General features: G+C 37.4%; 1 pseudogene; it reads right to left on the bottom strand.

Moving 5' to 3' along the window:
• Positions 1-8,239: 8,239 nt before the first annotated feature.
• The window catches only part of LOC141492830 (transient receptor potential cation channel subfamily V member 5-like), a 30,246-nt pseudogene continuing 14,462 nt past the window's right edge, over positions 8,240-24,023 (bottom strand).

Raw genomic sequence — 24,023 nt, 5'->3', positions numbered from 1 at the left:
TTCAATATTCTTCATAACCTAGCCTCTTCCTATCTTCCCAGTCTTCTTACAACTTATTCCCCCAAATGTTCTCTTCAATTCAGTAGCAATGAATTTATGACTGTTTTGTGAACAAAACACTCCATCTCTTGGCTCAGGGTATTTTCTCTGGCCATCCTCCATGTCTGGAATGCTCTCCTTCCTCTTCTCTGACTGCTGATCTCTCTCACAGAAATTATCCCAGCCAAAATCCTACATTCTATAAGGAAGCATTTTCCAACATTCTTAATTCCAATGTTTTACCTCTTTTCATTATACTCTTTTTTTATCCTGCATATAACTTGTTTCATATATATATATATATATATATATATATATATATATTTGTTTGCATATTTTCTCCTCCTTATATTGTAAACTCATTGAGGGCAAGGACTATCTTTGGATTTTTTTTTGGTACCCCCTAGAGCTTAGCTCCCTATCAAACACATAGTATATATTAAAGAATATTTATTATTTTCTTGATTTCTTTCTCACATTCCTTTGTCAATAATATTTATATAAGTAACTGGGTGAATGTAATCCATGCTTTACAGGAATATTTACGGTCTTGTTGCAATTAAGGTATTCAAGTCTCCTACTACTTTCTAAGGTGGTGAATATCCATTTTGTATATGATGACCTGCCCTTTTGCCTTTTGATGTCTCTATCTATCTAACCTTCATTAGAACTCAACTTTTGTTCAAGTCTCACTGGGGAAACCCCTTTACTTTATTAGACTCACATATATTGTTCTCTTGGTTCTCCTTATTTTGAGGTTTTCTTGTTAAAAATACTAGAGTAGTTTTTCCATTTCCTTTTCTACCTTATTTTATAGATGAGGAAAGTGAAGCAAATAGGGTAAAGTGACTTATCCTGAGACACAAAGCTGATATCTGAAACTGAGTTTAAGCTCAGATCTTCTTGCAATTGGACCAGGCACTCTAACCATTGAAGCACCTAGTTCACATCCAGCCTCAAATACTTCCTAGCTGTGTGACTATGAGCAAGGCACTTAACCTCTGTTTGCCTCAGTTTCCTCATTTGTGAAATTGGAGTGATAACACTAGGATCTTTTTCCCAAGGTTGTTTTGAGGGAAAAAATGATATATTTGTAAAGAATTCAGCACAATATCTGAAATGGTAGCTATTATTATCACTAACAAGCATGTATTAAGTACCAAACATTGTTTGGCTGTTCTGGGGATAGAAATGTAGGAAGTCCTCTCTCTGGTTTCTCTCTCTTTGGGTTCTAGTCAAATCCTCAAGCAATTTCTCTTACTAATGTTATGGCTTCAGTCCCTATTCTGGGTCTTTTTCTTTCATTGTTAACTATCAAGTCCCAGTCTGGACTTCTAGGTCTTGAAGCGATTAACTCTCCTGAGTTTTCAAAACTCACAAGATCATGGTCTATAATTTCCTTCAGCTAAAATAAAACAACAATAACAGCAAAAGCAAATATTGGGGGAAAAGACCAAGCCCTATATTTATGAAAACACAAGTCAGCCTCAGACAGAGGGAGAGAATCCAAAGTTTCTCCCTATACAGCATTGTTTCCCTTTTCTGGAACACTGACAGTTGGAAAGATGTCAGAAAAATTAATTGTTCCTGGTTAAGATGAATCCATATAGTAAAAATAACAGTACTACCTAATAATTTACTTAGTATTATATCATCCAAAATACCGAAGTATTCCTTTAGAAAGTTAGGAAAAAATAATAACAAAATACATCTGGAGTAACAAAATATCATGAATGCCATGTTAATTTTTTAAAAAAGGTTGAAGTTTTAATGGGAGTTGAAGAATCTGTTAATAAAGAAGAGATTAGCATGTTTGAAGGGATAGAATGAAATCTATTAGAGTCCCCAAGCAGGTGAGGTTGAGTTGAAGAGAAAGGTTGTGATCTAAGGTTTGAACCTGAAAAACAGATAAGGTGAAGACCAACAGATGAAAAGAATCTGAACCAGTGAAATTGTGTGCTTACACTTAATCTAAGAGAAGAGTATATGGATTTAGATCTTTTTAGGTTAAGAGATAATAGCAATTGGAGCAGTAGATTTCCTTCACAAGCACATTTCTGATGCAAATCATTGACAAAATCAGGAAAACCTGAGTTCAAATCCAGCTTCAGATACTTACTAATGAAGTGATCCTATATTCCTGGACAATGTTCTTGAATCCCAATTTTCTTTGTAGGAGACAAATTGTTTTAATTTCCTAGGCAGTGTGATATCTTAATATAGTCATTCATCTAGAGATGTCACTCACCTTGGGGATTACCATAGATGACTCCAAGTTTGAGAATTCAAGAATCAGACCCTTTAGAGAAAAGAAGAATGTCCTCAAAATCTGTGAATGGCATCCATACAGTGGGTGGGTGGGAAGCATCATTCATGTGGTCCCTAAAGCTGAAGGACTAAAGCTATATCATATGGAGTGGGATATGGGAATGGCTAAGAGACATTTCCATGGAAAGAGTTTTGCTATTTGAGTGCTACAAAAATTATGTTTTGTAAGTTCAAGTTTTCAAAGGGTCTATTGGAAAAATGGAGGAGTCATTTGAAAATCAAAACCTCTGTGACTGCTCTGAGTATTTTCTGTATCTGTTTATGGAATTTTTCAGAACATTTTTGGATCCCTTAGTCATTTTTTTGTGTATATTAATTGATTCCCATGAATCTAGCAGCTATATGGCTCAGTGGATAGAATGCTGAATCAGGAGTCAGGAAGATCTGAGTTCAAATTTGACCCCAGAAACTTATTGGCTTTGTGATGCTAGGGAAGTCACTTAACTCTGCCTCAGTTTCATCTTCTGTAAAATGTTCTGGCAAAGAAAATGGCAAACCACTCCAGGATCCCTGATAAGAAAACCCCTGGTGTGCTCCGGTCCATGGGGTCATGGAGAATCAGAAACAACAACATTAATAAATCTTTCATTTTCTGTGAAATGATATACAGTATTTAATTAAGTCCTTGCAATGAGGTTTCTAAATATATTCTGTAGCTAACATCTGCATGAAGATTCCGAATAAACCACAAAGTAATGGCATAGACAAAGATTAAAAAAAAAAAAAAACCGTTGGAGATTGACCACCTCTCCTTTAGATTATCAGGATCAGGGGACCAGCTAAATTTGGGCTATAAATAAGATGACTGCCAAGCAGCATAAAATCCAATTGCAATTAGTTAAATTTGTAGGAAAACTAGTTAGCATAAGGTGGATGAATGAAGTGATTTAATTTTGGCGATTTGGCTGTGCTAGATTAGGACAAAGGGTGAGTGTATGAGTGTACAGTGGAGGATAAAGTATAGCTGAGTTGACTAGTTATATTAGTTATAGTTTCAAAAAAAGGGAAGAAAAGTGAAATCAAAGTGGTGGGCTATGAAAATGGGGAGAGATGAAGGGAATGAGAAAATAGTTCATGGGAATCTGAGAGAGATGAAAGGACAGGAGATTATATTCAGAGAGGAGAATTTCAGAGTTCAAAATGTTTTTGATAATAGGTCATTGTAAGAGTCCTTGTGGGTGACTGGGGTAGGTTGAAGTTTTAAGAGTAGAGGAGGTTGTTAATAAACAAAAGATCAGGATGTTTGAAGGGATAAGATCAAATCTATTGAAGTCACCAAGCAGGAGAGGTTGAGTTGAAGAAAAAGTTTGTGATGCACTTGATGAACTTCAAAAGCAGGTGAGGTGAAGACCAACAGATGAAAAGAATCTGGACCAGTGAAATTTTTTCTCTTTTTTGAATAGCTTGAGCAATTAATATGCCTGTTAGGTCAATTATAATATTTTCCCCCATATGATGTTTATTTGTGCAACAGGCAGCTAGATTAGTACTGGATAAACCACCAAGTCTAGAGTCAGGAAAACCTGAGTTCAAATCCAGTCTCAGATACTTACTAGCAATATGACTCTAAGCAAGTTACTTGATCCCTTTTTGCCTCAACTTCCTCGTCTACAAATTTGGGATAATAATCCCTACCTCTCAAGGTTGTGGGAAGGATCAAATGATCTCTGCAAAAAGTAACACACTATCTAGCACTTAGGGACTATTTAAATATTAGCTATTGTAATTGTTACTCTTATTATGGTTATTATTATTATTATCATGTTCACTCCTACTAGACCATAAGGCTGGCAAATAAGGGGGCTATCTTTTCTTTCTTTTTCCCTCTCAGTAGGCAATAATGAAATAATTCTTGCTTTGTGTCTTCATTTTTCACTTTATACTGGTCCTTAATGAACTTCTCAACGAGCAAATTCTATAGTAGTTGACACTTTGTCCTTTCACATTTACAAAGTATTTCACATAAATTATCTCATTTGATCTTTATGACAAGCTGTAAGAAAGATACCATTATTATTATTATTATACCTGTTTTACAGAAAAGGATGAGAAAACTAAATCTAATTAGTGGTTATTCCATCAAATAACATTGTTGTTGTTAAGTGATTTCAAATTGACTACATGACCACATTTTGGGTTTTCTTGGCAACGATGCTAGAGTGATTTACATTTGCTTCTTTGGCTCATTTTATAGATGAGGAAACTGAGGCAAACAGGGTAAAGTGATTTTTCCAAGATCACAAAGCTACGTAAGAGTCTGAGTCTGGATTTGAACTCAGGTACTCCTAATCCCACAATGGGTTCTCTATCCACTGTGCCACCTAGGTGCCCATTAACATTACCAAACCGTACTTTTGTTGGAAACCTATCTGAGTCAGGCTTTTCCCTCAGAGTTTCTAGTCCTTTAGTACCTCATACCAGTCCCAACTCTGCCTGCTCTTCTCATCTCCTTGTCTTAGTGAATAATGAGAAAAACTGTAGCAGTCTTGGGCATTGGATCAGGCCACTTGAGGCAAGGTAAGATCACTTTTGACCTTTTCTGGTCATTCTGAGTAGATGGTTCCCCTGAGTGGGGGTAGGCAATAGAGGAAAAGGTGTTCTACGATCTTTGTGGATCCCCTAGAGGGTGCTTTCCTTACTCATGGTTTGTCCTTGACCACTCCTGAACCAAGCTCACTTCAGCCTTAACCCTTGCCCTCAGCCATACATATGTTCAGTTCTCCCAAGCACTGAAGATCCAGTCTACTCCCTCATGGAAATCCAGATAAAGAGTTGGGAAAGGGAGTCTATGTCTTAGTGATTACAGTGACATGGGGTCCGAGTATCTGTGGCAGTGCACTCAACTCCATCCCATTTCCAGGGTCATCTACTTCCTTACCAGTCACAAAGTCACTGCCTCCATATTCCAACCCTTTTTTCCAATTCTGGAACCATAGAGAAATCTAATCTGTCTTGCCCTTGGAAAGGGTATGCCAATTTACTTTGCTCTAACTACACCCATAATCCTTGTGTAACTCTCCAAACCAAAACATCCCTTCCTGGTCACCACTCCCTGATCTATTTTTGTTTCTCCTTATTAGAAAATAAGTTCCAGTAAGAGAGAGACAGCCTTCATCTTGGTATTTGTGTTCCCTTGAGTTTAGCGCAGTACTTTGTATATTGTTATTGCTTAGTCATTTCATTCTTGTCCAACTTTTTTTTGACCCATATGGGATTTTACTGGCAAAAGATACTAGAGTGGTTTGCCATTTCCTTTACCATATCATTTTTACAGATGAGAAAACTGAGGCAAAACCTGGGTTAAGTTACTTGCCCAGGGTCATACAGCTAGTAAATGTTTGAGACCAGATTTAAAACTCCTCTGAATTCCACTGGAGAAGAAAATGGCAAAAACATGACAGAATCTCTGCCAAGAAAATCCCTCAAAAGGGGTCCCAAAGAGTTGGATAGGCCTGAAAATGGCACAAATTAAAAGCCCTTTAAATGCATTTTTCATTCTTGTGTATGTTAGAGAGGGGAATGCTTATTCTTAATTAGGCTTTTAGAGACTGAAGGGATTAGAATTCTCCACAAATTAAGCAGTTACTTGCAGAATATTGAATTAGGTGGCTGGAGAGATGAATAGTTTGAATTAATGAGATATAAAGCCTACCCTCAAGGAACCCATGAATCTAGTGGGAGCAGAGAAAGATATATCCATAATAGATTTAAAAGACTTAAGAACTACAAAATGAAGTGCTATGTGAAGTACAGAGGGAAGAAAGTTGTTATGGGAAAGCTGGGCATCAAAGATGTAAGTGGTTTATGAGTCAATCTCTATGTGATGGAGAAGAAATAAAACCACAGAAGAGAGGGAGAGGAAGAGAAGGAACAGTAATTCATGTCTTTGGAACAGCATAAGTAGATCATGGAGACAACAAACTACCAGATTCTCATCTTGGAGATGAGAATTTTGCTAAAAGGTGAGTACATTGAATAAGTTAATATGAAAGAATCCAGAAGACAGGATAAAACCCATATTCTGCAGGGGCAGGAGGCTATAGAAAGTTAGCAAAGGTTTTAGAACAAAGAAATTACATGACTACATGTATGCATGAAGATTAGTCTGGGACTAGGATTTCTTATTAGGAACAGGAGTAGGAGGGAAAACAGGAGTCAGAAAACTTTTAGACAGATCAGTTAAGTGCCGTCGTTGAGGGAACACTGGTCTGGTTACACTCAATCCTGAACTGAGTTCAGATTTGCACTCAGACATTTATTGGCTGTGTAACCCAGAACAAGTCCAATATCTTTTAATTCTCAGTGTCTTCCTCTGTAAACGAGGATAACAGCCCCTACCTTCCAAGGGATGTTGTGAGGATCAAATGAGATAGTCCATGTTTTACAAATCTTAAAGCTGTATATAAAATACTATCTATTATTTTCATTTGATTCTCACCAACCATAATATTAAATAGGAATGACAGATACATATAAGACCCAGTCATTCTAAGTCAAATTTTGTTCCTCTTTTTTGGACATAGATCAAGGAATAAGCTGGGTTCAGTACTAATTTTAATACTATTGTTTCATCCACTTCACTGTATGTGCTTATGTAATGAATCTTTGGCATTCAATTTTTGCATATATGTCTCAATAAATAGAAGTCTCTCTATATATATTGGATTGTGAATTCTCCTTTAACAAAGAATATCCACACTCCCTGCCACATAATCAGACTCCCTCCCTACTCCTATTTTCCCTGTGTGGTTCTCCACTCTTTCTTTTCTCAGAACTAAATTCCTAATATGGATCACAAGAGAAGTGAGGGGGCTGTTGCACTAGGAAAGTCTTGGTAGGATATTCCCATAGTGCCAGTACCATTTTGACTTCAGAAGGAAACAAAATAGAAAGTGAAGATGGAAAGATGAAGAATATATTAATAGTAATGCAACCTTATAGGCATAAAAACCTGTCTTGTCTTCCCCAAAAAGGTATAGTCCACAGAGAAAACTGATATTAGATATATGTGGGATGAGTTAGCCAGGATGAAGTAATAAAGACCAGATGGGGATATTCAATTACACATTTTATATATATACACTTAATATGAGAAGTTACAAGTACTCATTCACACTTCTTAAATGCTAATGAGTATAGAAAGGGGACCATTCTTTCCTATTACAAACATACACCAATTCTACATAAGTTAGAAACCCTATTAAAGGAGAAAAGGAAATGGTGCATGTGTGCTTAGTGGGGGTATGAAGAAATATAAGGAAGAAGTGGAAGAGCTGAAAATCTACACCTGGCTCACATTCAGTTCTATGGAACCTAGCTGATTCAGTCAACTTCCATTCTTCTTCATCGGAGTTCAAGAGTGGATAAGGTAGGAAATCTAGAAGGAAAGAGTAAATTACTTCCACACATCATGGCTAATCCAAAACTTTAGTATCAATCCCCTCTTCCTCTGACTGAACTATAACTAAGTTATAGGTCATTTGACCCAATCCTTACTCCTTTGCCTAGGACTTTGGCAGAGGACTATTTCTTTAATCATTTCAGTATTTATTATATCATTTGCCTTCTATATTTGGTCAAAAATTTAATTAATTCACACCTAAAAAGTTCCTAGATTTATTGAATTTCAAGTCCTGCCTGTGGTTGTCATGGCAGTGCCAAATTGAAGGCAGACGTTATATGCCCCTGGCCTTAGGGACAGAAAGATCACTCTACATTGTTACAGAGGGATAAATTATCGAATGGGCTAGAATGACCCATATTCAACTGGTTACTTGGAAACTCAGGATTAGTCACATTAAGATAAATGTTATTCTTCCTCTAGTCCCAAGTGTCCTGTGTCAAAAAGTCCAAGAGTCAAGTATTTCTGAGGTCATACATGGTAGATTTTCTCCTCTTCATCCCCCATCTCTCAAATCAAAACCGTGGTTCACATGACCCAAGGTGTTTTCTGCGAAGAAACTTCCCAGCCCCAGTGACTAGAACTACTTTGAGATGTAGTTCGGGATAAAGAGGGTGTTGGGGCTACTAATGAGGCCTTTTTAATCTTTTTATTCTTCTGCTTGGATTGTATCTTCTCAGATAGATGTTCTTGTTCTGATTCATCTTGGTCAGATGATTTTGAGGGCTTCCACATATCGGAGTACACGAAGATGGTTGTGATCCTGGAGGTTTTCAACCCCTGCAAAGGGCATGGGAAGAGAAGAGTCAAGGAACAAGCTATGGTGAAGGAAATTAAGGAAGAAGGCCATCATGTAAATGAGGTAGAAAAGGACAGGAGGACAAAAGAATGAGTAAGTTTTAATACTAAGATTAGGGGGAAAATGGCAACATAAAAAATGACATGGAAAATGAAAGGGAAATTAATTAGAAATATCAAAGAAAAAGATTGTGTGGAGTGAGATTTAAAGAACTGGAGAAAGGGGAAGAAGACAGGAGGATTAGGGTATAGTGGGAAGAACAAGCTTAAGGGTTCAGATGAGTAATCTAGATAGCAGAGGATGATTGGATGCCCAGTTTTTGTTACAGACCATAAAAACTTAACATTATACTTTTTTTTTGGTAAGGCAATGGGGCCAAGTGACTTGTCCAAGGTCACAGTTAGGTAATTATTAAATATCGGAGTCTGCATTTGAACTCAGATCCTCCTGACTTCAGGTCTGATGCTCTATTCACTGCATCACCTAGCTGCCCCAAATAAATGAGGGCAGCTAGGGCAGAGCATAGAGGCCCCTGGTCTTGGAGTTCAAATCTGGTCTCAAACACTTTACTCTTACTAACTATGTGACCTTGGGCAAGTTACTTAACCCTGATTGCCTTGCATCCAGGGCCATCATGGCCAACTAGTTGTCCTGATTCATATCTTGCCAATGGATCCAGATGGTTCTGGAGGAGAAAGTGAGACTGTTGACTTAGCACAGCACTCCCTTACTCAAATCCAATTCACATGCTTGTCATGGCATCATCTCCCTGATACTGTGGTCTTCTTCGAAAATGAAGGACAAACATCATCATCATCATCATCATTGTTATTATTATTATAAACCGTAAAGTAGAGACCAAAGAAAAATGTTAACAGAAAATGAGTGATACATAAACACATAAAAATACACCTTTGCCTCATACTCACATTCACACAGTCCTCACTCATATATTTGACTATACGTTTTCCCCCCCATTTCAGACTTCAGAACCCCAACTTTATAGAATGACTTCTCCCCCTAGTGGACCCAGGAGGAAAATCTCATGAAAAGAACTAGGATTGTCAAAGACTGTAGGGAAAATGTGACTACCATATACACAGGCTCACCGCAAGAACCAGCGATCTCCAAGTCCAAATTCTCTCCCACAGATCCCTGAGCGAGGGCCATAGACAACGTGGTAGTTTCTTCTCCAACATTACTGTGGTGGCCCACAACCTATGTGGGGAGGGAAGAAAATTATCAGAAATGAACTAGGGGCGGCTAGGTGGCGCAGTGGATGGAGCACTGTCCCTGGAGTCAGGAGTACCTGAGTTCAAATCCAGCCTCAGACACTTAATAATTACCTAGCTGTGTGGCCTCAGGGCAAGCCACTTTACACCATTTGCCTTTCAAAAACCTAAAAAAAATGGACTAGATATACTAAGAGAAATAACAGAAAGATGAAATGGGAATAAATAAAATTTCATAAGATAAGATGTTAAGAAATAGGAAAAACAGAAGATTATGCCTATTTAGAAAAGAATTTGGTAATCCTTTAGACATCATTAAAAGTTCATTTATAACAAATAATTTATTTTTCATGTTTTTTACATATGCTTAGATGAAGTAGTTGTGTGGATAATAGCATATTTTAATTTCAGCAAAGAATTTAAATTCTTTTTTTTTTGGCAAAGCAATGGGGTTAAGTGATTTGTCCAAGGTCACATAACTAAGCAAGTTTTAAGAGTCTGAGGTCCTATGCTCTAACTACTGTGCCATGTAGTTTCCCCCTAAATGAATTCTTATGGGTAAAATAATTAATTGGAACTAGATAGAAATGATGTCAACTGCATTGGCAGGTGGTTGAACATTCAAACCTTAAATCAACAAATTTTTGATTAATGTCTTTGTTAATTTGAAGAAGGCTTTTCAGCAGTACCAATAAATTAGATGAAAACATAACAAAAAATATTACAAGTAGCAAAAAAAGTTAGAACAGATAACTAATATTAAAAAAAAAAAAGAAAATCACCCTGAGCAAGTCACTTAACCCCCATTGCCTTGCAAAAACAAAAAAAGAAAAAAAAATCACAACCTGACTGAACTTCTGTTTTCTCAGCTGTCATATGGGGTTGGGGGTGTTCAAGGATGATCTCTACAATAATAAGGTTATGGATTTAGAACTAGAAAGGACCTTAGAGGTCATCTAGTCAAAACCTGTTATTTTACACTCTGTTGTTATTGTTTGTCATTTATCTGGAAAAGGACCATGACATTGATAAGATGATGTCATGACTTGCAAATGAATTGGATTTAAATGAAGGAAGGCTGTGCAAAGTCACCAACCTTTCTCCTCCAGAGTCATCTTGGATCACTGGAATGGGGTCACAAAAGTGGCAAATATGGCATTTGAAACCTGGATTCTTTAACTCCAAATCCAGCACCATGGGTCCCTTCAGTTTATATGTGTAAGTTATGGTGTTTATTAATTTGAGATTCTCAGTAGTTTGGCATGAACTAAAAATTGTAAGATTAGCCTTTAAAATGGATCTATGTAAAATCCAATTACATAAGTACAAGAAGTGGGAAAAAACTGACCAAGTTGCTGTTGTGATCAAGATTTGGCAGTGTCTCTGTAACTAAAAGCCAAAAATATGATAAAGTTATGAAAAAGGATGTTAAAAACTTAGATACTACATAAATAGAAGTAGGTATTAATGAAAGTCATCAATTAATGGAAAAAATAGTACAAATGATCTTACAACACTCTGTTCTGATCAGACCACACCTGAATTATTTTGTTTAGGTCTGGATGGAATTATTTAAGAGGGACAATCACCTAGATGAGGGTAACCAGTAGAGTAAGGATTCTGTAAACTTTATTATCAGGAAATGATTGTTTAAAAAAGATGTATATTTAGCCTGAATGTTGTTGTTTAGTCATTACAGTTGTGTCCAACTCTTTATGACCCTATTTGGGGCTTTCTTGCCATTTCCTTCTCCAATTCATTTTACAGATGAGGAAAATAGAGGGAAATAGGGTTAAGCAACTTGTTCAGAGTCACATAGTACAGTACTTACTGAGACTAGATTTGAACTTAAAAAGGGGAGTCTCCCTGACTCCACGTCCAGCACACTATCCACTATACTACCAACTGCTCCTTTTAGTCTGAAAGCAAAATAGTTTTTCCAAGTGTTTTCTATATGGTAGGTATTACGTTAAATTCCAGAAATCCAAATATGAACAAAATAAGACAGTAACCATCTTTAATATCTTCCTTTCTAGGGGCGGCTAGGTGGCGTAGTGGATAAAGCACCGGCCCTGGAGTCAGGAGTACTTGGGTTCAAATTCGGTCTCAGACACTTAATAATTACCTAGCTGTGTGGCCTTGGGCAAGCCACTTAACCCCGTTTGCCTTGCAAGAAAAACCTAAAAAAAAAATCTTCCTTTCTAATGAAAAAAAGACAATAAATATAGCTATAACTGGGAATTATGTTATGCGAGAAGAGTAGGAAGTGAGAAATGATGGGTGTTTTTAAAGATTTAAAGAGTTGCTTATTGAAGAGAAGTAGAATATAATGAAAGTCAGGGTAACCTATTGCTCCAAGGGAAAGAAAAAAGGCAAGGGAGTGCTGCAAGTTGTAGGGAGGTGGATTTTAGATTCATATAAAGGAAAAACTTTTTTAATAAACTGAATCTGTCCAGCCACAGACTGATTCAAATTCATCAGCAGATAGATTAAAGTAAAAGTTGAATGAGCATAGAAATACTTTCTTGAAGAAGGAAATTGGATTAGATATCTATTATTTTCAACTTTTATATTCTGTAATGAATATGGACTTAGATACAACAATAAGACAATGGTGAGAAATATGCAAACATATATCTCTTCTTCTAATTTAAAGTGGGGGTGAGGGTGGGATGACAGAGTAGAATATCTAAAAAGCTGTATGTCCAAGATGTAGTCAGTGTAAAATTTGGGATAATTTAAGAGGTTATCAGTTTTCAAATTCTCTGCATTTTCTCTTCCATGTTCAGCATATCACCACTATAACTAAACTATTATTCTTCTAGTAGGAAGACAAATTCAAGGACAGGAAAAGACACTACAAGCAGTAAGACAGTTTTATTGTCCTCTCCTCTCATATCTTTCCATGTTTCTTTTCATCTTCTGTCCTTTTCTCCTTTTTCTTTTTCTTACCCTTTACACACTTTAGACTTATTTGGCAAATTTTTATAAACAATATTCCTTTTTCAAGTTGAAAGGTGTCATATATTTTGCTTGATACAACAGTGATCAATGTGTTTAGGTCCCACTCTGGCTTTGAGATGCTAGAGGAATTTAGGAATTCCCTTTTATCCTTAAATCAGGTTTATTTAGAAACCAGTTTTAAGGTGCCCTAAGAAACCAGAATTTACATCATGCTGAGAGCAAAACAATAGCAAAAAATCAACCTTTTCCCAGATTCTCTCCACCTGTTAATATGTTCTCTCCCCCTCAATGATCAAGTATTTATTTCAAATTTATTCTTTTTTTTTCTTTTCCTTTTCCCTCCTTCCCTCTATTTTTCTCTCTCTCTGTTTGGTCTCTCTCTCTTTCCCTCCCTTCTTTCTCTGATCTTTCCCCTCTTACCCTCTAGTTCTTCTTCCTCCTCTTGCTCCTCCTCTTCCTCTTCCTTTTTTTCTCTCTCTCCTCTCACAATTATGTAAATATGTACATAAATAAACACATACACAAACATATATATATATATACACACAAATGTTTGTGCTTGTATGTGTACTTACATATATTATCATCTCCAATAAGATGTAAGCTCCATCATGACAATGAAGAGATTGAGCATCAGGAGTGTGGCAATGATGGAAAAGGAAAAGTAGATCACAGAGTACATGAAAGACAGATCCACATCATAGTTGGCAGGAGCTTACATCTTATTGGATATAGTAAATGCTATATACATTTATATAAATGCTTGCTATTAAGAGCAGAGACTATTCCATTTTTCTTCTTGTTTCCCTAGGACCTAGAATAATCTGATATAGACTAGTTACCTAATAAATGCTTATTTGTTAGTTTATCTAAAGTGACACCAACATCTTTTGTGTATGTCTTCCTCACCCCGCAAATACTGGGAAAACAAAGAGAGTCAAAAAACACAGATCTCACACTCAATTGAAACTCTCTTTCTCTTTTTTTTGTTTTTTGCAAAGCAATGGGGTTAAGTGACTTGCCCAAGGTCATGCAGTTAGTATCAAGTGTCTGAGACTGGATTTGAACTCTGGTCCTCCTGACTCCAGGGCTAGTGCTCTATCAACTGCACCATCTAACTTCCCCTCAATAAATTCAATATTCTAATTTTGAGGGTGAAGGTGGGATGACAGAGTAGAATATCTAAAAAACTGTATGTCCAAGATGTAGTCAATGTAAATTTGGGATAATTTAAGAGGTTATCAGTTTTCAAATTCTCTGCTACTTCCCTTCCATATTCAGCATATCACCACTACAACTAAGATATTTCATCACCTCTCCCTTCAGTGTTTTTCTGTCAACCAAGTACTTCTTGCTATTATGACTCATCTTATACAGGGGGGCGGGGGCAGGGAGGAACTTACCTGGGCTCTCCAGAGCTCATCCTCGTTCATGGGCCACTCGCCAGTGAGTATCACCCATCATGGCAATGAAGAGATTGGAGCATCAGGAGTGTGGCAATGATGGCAAAGGAAAAGTAGATCACAGAGTACATGAAAAGGCAGATCCACATCATAGTTGGCAGGGCCATCAATGATTGTAAGGAAGAGCTCAAAAGTGGAGAATAATGACATGGGATAATTGAAGAATTGGCCCAACTTGCTTGTATCCTCAGTCTGAAAGATGATATAAAACGCTGTCCCACCCAAGGGAAAAGGGTAGGTGAAAGGGTGGTTACCACAATTGTCACAAACTTGGGGTTAGCATTTTCCCAGTCCTTTCCTCCCTTTGATATGGCTAATATTGGAACTTTCCATGACTGTATTGAGACATACTGCATTTCATACTAAAGACTATGCTAATATTAGAATTAGCATGGTATGGACTTTTGATATGATACAATCTAAAATGAGACATTGACTTGTCTTCACATATTAAGGAACTGAACAAGTAAAAATGACACTGTTGCATGAATAAATGACTAGATTCAACATGCACTAATCTTTGGGTATTATTCCTTTCCTCTATCTCATATTTGCATTTATGCATTTGTGAGTAAGTATGTATGTATTTATGGACACCAAAATTTGGGATAAGAAAGACTAGAAATTACTGGTGGGTTAAAAAAAAAATGATAATTACCAGAGGCAAAGCCCAGGATAACCACAGCCATCAACCAGCAAAATCTTAATAGATCTCCAAAAAAACATCTGCAGAGGACAGAGAAGAGAAATGCAGGGCTGAGACAATCAGTTCCTAAATAGTTGCTTCTTCCTCCCCCAACACCATGGGTCTATCCCACCCTAAAGATCCACAGACTCCACAATAGTTTTTTTTTCATATTCCTTGTCTCCTAATCTCAGCAGTCTGCTCTCTTTGGAATAGCTTAAGCAAGAAGATCCTGTCCATACTAGAAAGCTGGATGGAAGAAGGACTCACCCTTCTGGATCATGATGGTGAAGGGACCCAGGCATCTGGAATCCTCTTGCAAAGTACATAACATTGCACCAGCCAAGCACCAAGGCAAAAGACATAGGCACCACTTCCCCAGATGTGCTGGTGAAGCCGCATCACCATGGTCACTAGTACCATGCAAGCATAGATGATGCTTGGAAAAGAGGAGGGAATAAAACATATGTGAAAGGATGAACCAATAGAATGTTCTAGATCTTGCCTGCAATTAGTGTGTGACTCCCACTGTTCGCTTTTATTCATACACACATAATCACATACACAACACATATACATTCAAATTAAAGCACCCATAGTGCATCAATATAGACACATAGATTTTCTAGTGATGGGGTTCCCTCAAATTGAAGCCTTGCTATGATGCAGAGTGAAGCAGCATTAGACTAGATGAATTCCAAGATAGGGAGGAAATAGAAGAGAAAGAACTCACATGATGACATGGAAAAGGTCCTCCAAGGACAGTCTGGTCCAAAGTATCGAGTGAACCCAAATCTGAAGATGTCTGGAATCTGAGGTGAACATAGATATAGTAGCAAAAGGGATAGCTTCTTTTAAGGGATTCTAAAAATTCCCCTGGAGAGTGAGGGAAGAGGGGTTCTGCCTATTTTTCATTTTTCCCAATACCTTTAGTTTACCTTCTGAATCAGCATCAGTATTCTGGAGAGCCCTTATATCTACTTAGTCTCAAACTGTCAGGAAAGGATTCTGAGAAAATGAATCAGGGACCCTCCCTAAAGGGAGAAATGAGGAAGCTTTGTCTAGGACCAATGAAAATATAAAAAGAGGTTAGAGAAACCCTGATTCACAAGGGTCAAAAATATTGGATGTAAATCTTAAAAGGAGGGGGATATTGGTAGGGAATATTTTTTGGCCTTCAACATCCTTTGGAAACATATCTGTACATTCAGTTCTCTATCATTTCCCCTGCTATCATGGGCTCAAACTTGGCTCTCCTGACATTAGTGCCATTTTCTTCTCCAGATCAAGTGGTTAAGAAAGACTTTTGATGCTTCTAGGACATGGTGATACCATAAAGTGTTATCTGTCAATTTGCTTATCTTGATTTGAAGGGCTTCCTCATTTTGGTAAACAAAGGGTCAAGTCCTATCTACTCCTTGTCCTTATTTAATATGTGGGAAGGCTTTGCCCTCATTTTCTACCTGTTCTTGCCTAATGAGTCATTTGCCAATAAATGATTCAGAAGTCGGGACAGTGGAACAAGCCCTGGGTCACATAGAGCTCATTCTGAGAAATATCTTCATCCTTTTATCTAAGGATCCCCTACCTCTGAGAGTAAAATGGCCACCGCCCCAATGACAGACACCAGCTCCCCAACCAACCGAACATGATCTTCATGGGTCACATAGGATTCCTGTAGGGGAAATCAGGGTCAAAAGTTGGATGCAAAATGGGAATTTGATCTCGGTCTATCAAACTTACCAACCTAGCTCCTCTCCCAACCACCCTTAATTATTTTTTGCCCATTTGGCTATCTCTGTGGTAGAGACTTAATATACTATATATTCTATGTAAGCAAGTGCTAACCGAATTTTTTTCTCATTTTTTTAAAATTCAAAATAACTTTATACATGATCCTGTCATGAGCAGAGATCATTCTAATCACAAGTTAACTATGAAGAACAAACCACAACGACTGGTTATATACAAACAAAGCTTCTTAGGGCTTGCATAAGAAGGTGAGAATCTCAGTTTTCTCTCCAAGTGAGAATGAATGCTAATCCAGGATGAAAGCTTGAGAAAGGGGACCAAAGAAACCATGGAGTGAATCATAGTCTGAATCCTAGTATAGTGAAGGATTGAAGCAGAGATCTGGTTTGGGAAAGAAGCAGAAGAGGCCTGAGATTGGGAATACATTTGGTAGTGGTGGTCATGGTGGTGGTAGTGGTTGGTAGATCAAATGATTACTATATGAGGAAGAAAACTGCTCCTAGGCCTCTGTAGAGAAAGCTCAGTCATTCATAACTTAGGGTGATAATTATAGCAGTATGGTTTTCTTATTAAGAGACTTAGAATTTTGAATGGGGTGGCAGAATCTTTGCCATTTTGATAAGAAATATCTTTGCTTACTCTTCTCCTACCAAAGATCAGATGGTTGGAAAACTACTTGTCAGAGATTCTGCAGAAAGTATTTATTCATGTTTTGGGTTGGGACTGCAGTAGATGATATCTGAGGTCCCTCCCAACCCTGACATCCTAGGATTCTATGAAAAACTCAGAGATCCAGAGATCTTAGAGATAAAGGCTGATGGTTTCTTTCTGAATATATACATACATACATACATACATACATACATATATATATATATATATATATAATAGTACTGAAAAGATTTTGCAGACTTACCAAATAACCAGAAAAAGTATGAATCTGTACCATGAAATGGATAAGGTGGACTTAAGTGGTTAGTAAACCACCTGGAGTTAGTCTCAGTACTAATTCTGTGTCTTTAATGACATTTTATATATTTTATATATCCTTAGCCTAATAGAGGAGTATTTCTCTAGGAAGGCAAGCAACTTAAGAATGTATTACTGTCATGTTGATTTGTTTACTAAGCAGAGAACAAGAAGAGGATGTAATAAAGGAAGGACTGTTCCTGAAACCATAGCTACAGAAAGCCGTTATGAGTATTATCCTAAGTCTCTTTTTGTTTCCTCTTTACTCTACCTGACATGGATGATTTTACCTAACTCTGAGAGGAAGGAGAAAAAAAGAAGGGCTAAAGAAAAAAGAAGTTTAAGGCAGAGGCATGGAAGGGATAGAAAAGAAAAAATAAAGAAACCATTTGGAGTTCTAATTAGTCCTTTCAAGGAAAAGAAGGGTGCCCATGTAATTGGTTCTACATACTTTTGTCAAGGAAATATATCTGGTAATCAGCCCTACTTTCCAAAGACCAAAAAAATAAAAAAATAAAGAGATGAGACCCATTGAAAAATTGTGTCACAGTCTCAGGAATCAGGACTTTGTCCAGACCAATCAATACATCAAAACAGAATATATTCTCCCAAGAAATGTAAAGATATAGAAAGATGGAGTACATCTAGCCAAAGACTAACTCTTTTCTATGCCTTGATTTTCCTTATTTCATCTCTCAACTTCTCTGTTTTCCACATTCCCTTCTCCTTTACCATTTTTCCTCTAATCTTTCTCTATTTGGGGAGCTGTCTTTTGGCTATGGTAAAGAACAGAGACCTCCCCTCACCTTTTGTCCTCTCATGTAACAAACCATCTTCCCCTTAGACCAGGCTTCCTGAAACTAACCAAAGTTACAGTACAGATCTGAGTACAGATCTGAGAATAAATAAAAAAAGAGAAGGAACTATATCTAGTTATCTAGATGTACAACACAGAGTTGATAAGGTACACAGTTTCGAATAGTTGAAGAAAAGTTTCCCTATGATTTTCCAATCAACCTAAACCTATTTTTGATTTGTGGTTCTTTTTTCAGTGATTAAAGTATCTCCAAAGTATTTATGCTCTCTTTTTGGGAGGAATCATTTTTATCTAATCATTGGCACACCTTTATAAATTAGCTATAAACATTTAATATAATCAAACATCAACATGAGATGGTTGGAGAGGGACATACCAGCTATATAAACATATAGTCAATAGCTTCAATCTAGTTAATACTTCCATTCCCTTCCATTCATTCTCTCTGTTTCCATCTTTCTCTCTTCCTCTCCACTATCCTATCCCCTTCTCTTTTTCTTGAAGATTTCTACATAGGGAGAAGATGATAAAATCATAGAACCATGGAATCTTATAGTTGCAAGGGGCTTTAAAGGTCATTGTATCCAAACTTCAAGCTACAGAAGTCCTCCACCTTCATGACAAGTGGTCTGACAGGTGAAAAGTTATTGCATTGAGCTCATATTGACAGTATAGGCAGGAATGAATAAAGAACAATAGGTTATGTTTGTGTTGATTAGACGCAACAGAAGTGTACTCAAGCATGTCTGAATAGAATCTCCCTCCCTTGAAACAACAGAGTTCCCTTCCGACATCACAAAGGACTCAACCTCACTAAAGTGTGTATGAACATGCAAGTGGGACAGATAGGTGGTACAGTGGATGGAGCACTAAGTTTAAAAACTGGAAGATTCGGGGCGGCTAGGTGGCGCAGTGGATAGAGCACCAGCCCTGGAGTCAGGAATACCTGAGTTCAAATCTGGCCTCAGACACTTAATAATTACCTAGCTGTGTGGCCTTGAGGCAAGCCACTTAACCCTATTGCCTTGCAAAAACCTAAAAAAATAACCACAAAAAACTGGAAGATTCATCTTCCTGAGTTAAAATCTGGCTTCAAACGCTTAACTGTGTGACCCTAGGCAAGTCACTTAACCCTGTTTTTCTCAGTTTCCTCATCTGTAAAATGGCTGGAGAAGAAAATGGCTAGCTCTTCCAGAGTTAGCCATGACTGAAACATGACTGAAACAATCCAACAACGACAACAACAATATGCAAATGTAATACATTTTGCATAGTCATTTGAAACCATAAATGCTTCCTTATCTATTATCTCATGGAATCTGTCCTGACCTTCTGTTACTGTTATTCCTATCTCAGAGATAAGAAAATCAAAGTTTTAGGAAAGCTAAGTGATTTGTTCCAAGTCTACAAGTCATAAGACTAGATAATAAGTTTTATGGCTTCAAAGTCATTATCATTTACCCTACAGGAGAGAACAAGGGGAATGTAACAAATGTTTTATTGTGTCTTTCTTAAGTGCCAGTCACCATCTTTACTTCTATTATATCATTTAATCCTCTCAACAACCCTGGGAGATAGGTTCTGCTATGATAGTTACATGCTACAGGTGAAGAAACTAAGGCAAATAGAAGTTAAGCGATCAGGGTCACAGGGTTATACAGCCAACGATGTCTGAGGCTAGATTCAAACACCGATGTTAGTTCATCCAGTCCTGGTGCTCTATCCACCAAAGAAATATGTCCACATGTTTTTTCATCTGTAAGATGATGCGTGGGATAGACCAGATTTACTTTCATGATTACCTATAGCTATGTATCAATATCAGTAGTTCTTGGTTTGAAGAGGGTAAGGATGTGAGTGTAAAGACTTTCATAAATAACAGGATAATATGTCTGAACCTATCATATATATATAATCAATTTTTTTCGTCCAGGAAGTTTTCTCAATCAAACTCATTAAGCTAGTTATCTTTCTACTTAACAGAGGTTATCCTTTAAGAATCTCCCTTCTTGCTAAGAACCAAACATTCTATCTGATATTATCCAGTCCTAGACCTTCAGTTTTTCTCTGGCTTTGTTCCATTTCTTATTCCCTCTCTTTAAGGCCTTCACTTTCATTATCTCTAATTTCTCTTTCACTTTTTCTTATTTTGATATTTTATCATTTAGTCGTTGTCAGAATATGTTAGCATCCTCTAGGGCTCAATTATTTATTAGACCTAGACCTTTCCTCAACTCATACCTATGGACATGAGTGGTATGGACTGTTTAAGAGTAACTAGCTCAGAACATCTTGGGCTTAATGGGGAGACAGAATAGAAGAAAAATTATTGAACCTAATTTTTTTTAGGTAACTCCATTTTTTTTAATTGTCAGTACTCTGACCCCTTTTCCACATCTTTCCATCCCTCTCCCAGGGGCAGCAGGCACCTGAAGACATTTTTCTTGAAATATATTTATGTCTCGTGAACTGGTTTGGTTGTCTTTCCGAAGCTTGAGAGGACGGTAGATACAGCACATCGTGAAGCATATCATGTAGAGAACATAGATGGCAGCCAGTATATAGAAATATGGCCTCCCAAACTTGTTCCACTTGAGGCTCACCAATTCCTTCACAGGGGTCTGGTCCAGGATCTGGCGGGCCTGATAAGAAGGAGGAGGTGGGTCCTCAGGTTAAAAATATGAAGATCACTGACTCAACTCTAGGACTGTTCTTGTGGGGGAAAAACGAACAGACCATTATAAATGAGACTCATTCCTGCTTAACCCTACTCAAAATTTCTTTCAGGAAGTGTTCTCCATCCCTCCCTTTCTTCTCTCTTATTAATCTCCTTCATACAGAAATATGTCCTTAGTGTGCTCCATTTCATTTACACATCATTGATGTATAATTTTGTAAACATTCTTATGTCAGTTCAATTGAAAAAAAAACCATCATAGCAACATGGGTACAAGAGATAATAACATTATATGATAACTTAAGGCTTGCAAAGTATTTTTCACATTTGGTTCCCACAACAACCTATTTTATAGGTTTAGAAACTAAATCTTAAGAGATTTGAACAAGGTCCCTCAACTACTAAATATTTGAAAGAGGATCTGAATCCCCACCATTTGGTAAATAGAGCACAGGTCATAGGCTACAGAATCAAGGAAGGTGAGAGAGTGCTGACAGTTAGTAGAAGCAAGGGATGAAGATGTGGGGAGGGGTGTATTAAGCAGATAAGCAGACTTTACACAAACACTCATGTCATCAAGTTATATCTTCATAGCCTGCATTCATTGAGCTTTCTGACACTTTCTCACCACACTTGCTTATTTTGGTATTCATGTTGATGATTTCACTAACACCTGGCTTGGTTTTTGATTTCCTCAACTCTCATACTCTCTCTATTGCCATTTCACTTTAGACATCTATAACCATCATACCTTGGACCTTTTCATTCACATTTAAGAGAACTGAACCTTTTGATTTTCTCACATTCCTGTGCCCTTTCAGAGGTTATCTCATTATCCCTCTCTTGTTCCAAACCTTTCTCCCTCAACTTCTCTGATTCTCCCAGTCTATCAGTATCTTCCCAGTTTACTTGCCTTCTGACCAGGATGGACCACACTTTGATCAGCTTCTTAGAAACCTTTCTCTGCTTTAAACTTCTCTCATATTTGCCCCAATTCTGGGTAAATTACAAGACCCATTTTTTTTCCCTACTTCCCATCCACAGCTACCAGTTGTTATAGGTGTTATTAGTACATTAAGTTAACCACAAATGCATGTTATTTAACTTCAACTAGGACTTAATAAACATCCAGGACTGTTTGACAATATTCTGTATATCACTAGTTGATTCTCTATTAAATTTTCCATATCTTCTAAAGTCAAACTTTTTCACTCTTGTTCAACACCCAATGAATCTTCATTCTATTTGTCAAGATAATATTCTTTCTATTTAACTAGGGTCATCCTTTAAGAGCTTCCCTCCTTTTTTTTGAAAAATTTTTTTAGTTGCTTTTTTTTTGCAAGGCAATGGGGTTAAGTGGCTTGCCCAAGGTCACATGGCTAGGTAATTATTAAGTGTCTGAGGCCGGATTTGAACTCAAGTACTCCTGACTCCAAGGCCAGTGTTCTATCCACTGCACCACCTAGCCACCCCACTTCCCTCCTTTCAAAGAACCACAAATTCCATCTGGTCTTCTCTAATCCTTACCCTTCAATTTTTTTCCTCTGGCCTCTTTCTATCAATTATCCTCTCTCTCTCTCTCTCTCTCTCTCTCTCTCTCTCTCTCTCTCTCTCTAGGACCTTCAGTTCCATCACCTTCAATTCTTCTTTCACTTTTACCTGTATTAGAATCATTCATAATTGTTCTATTATGTTATCAGAAGCGGCATCATCAATTCATTCCCTCAAGTTCCTCTTTTCTCATCTCTTTATTTTTGAAAAAAGAATTTTTTGAGGCCAAATGTTACAAAGGTATGCCCACCTCTCATTCACTCTTCAAATCTTTACAATCTGACTTCTCATCCTACCACTCAGTTGAAGCTATGAGTTCAGTGATTACTAATGTAACCACTTAATTGGCAAATTCAACTTCCTTTTTTGCAGTTGTCTTCCCTCCTTCAGGAAGTATTTAATGCAACTTGCCACCTCTTCTCTTCTCCTTGTCTCATGAACTTTTCTTCCTAGACTTCGTTGATGTGGCATTCTTTGCTATTAACTCTGAACAGATTTATCTCTATTTTTTTCCAGGGGCTCTTATTTCTCTTTCTTCCCCATCAGCGAAAATGTTTGGTCCTTGGGTATCTTCTGCCTTAGTAATTACTAGTATCATTTACTCTCCCATTTCAACTGTCACCTCTTTGCTGAACTCCAGATTTATACTTCCAGCTGCCTATTTAACATCTTCACCTGTATAACTCAAATTTATCATGTCTCAATTTGAACTAATCATGTCTTCCTTCCTACTACCCCCCCAAACCTACTCTGCCTTTCCTATCTCTGTTACCAGCATCATCAGTCACCTAGGTTTTAACCTTTCAATGGTGTTTTCTTCTTCTTTCTCCCTTATTCCTACAGCCAATCATTAACCAATTCCTGATTCATACATTTGAAGCCTTACCTGACGCTTCTTGGTGCAGACTACAAGCTCCAGGAAGGACAATTCCTCTCCCCAGGAATCAATGTCCGTGAGATCATATAGCGTGGAGGTCAGTGGGCCATATGTCCATTGGATATATTTGCGCTTTTGCATCAGATGCTGAAACATCTTATAAGGGTAGGTATAGCATGAAGGTCAGATTTGGAGAAAGAGTTGAAGGGACAGTACATTGAGAATTATTTGAAGAACAGTAGTTGCCCCCACCTTTGACATCTGGGAAGAGATGTCTTACATAGAAATCTTGGATTCCTTTCCTTTCTCCTTTCAGAGATGCCCTCTAAATCTCTGGAAGAGGAGAGGAGAGGAAGGGATGGGAAGACAATAGCTTGCCCAAGACAGGCCCCTAGGTTACTAAGGTTTAGGGATTTGAAGTAAAAGATTAAGAATGCAGTATGAGATCTTTGTAGAAAGTAATCTGGGG

Source organism: Macrotis lagotis, chromosome 7 (assembly GCF_037893015.1).
Source record: "Macrotis lagotis isolate mMagLag1 chromosome 7, bilby.v1.9.chrom.fasta, whole genome shotgun sequence".
In the NCBI taxonomy this organism is placed as follows: Eukaryota; Metazoa; Chordata; class Mammalia; order Peramelemorphia; family Peramelidae; genus Macrotis; species Macrotis lagotis.
The sequence above is the reverse complement of the archived record's forward strand: the minus strand, read 5'-3'. Positions and strand labels throughout refer to the sequence as shown.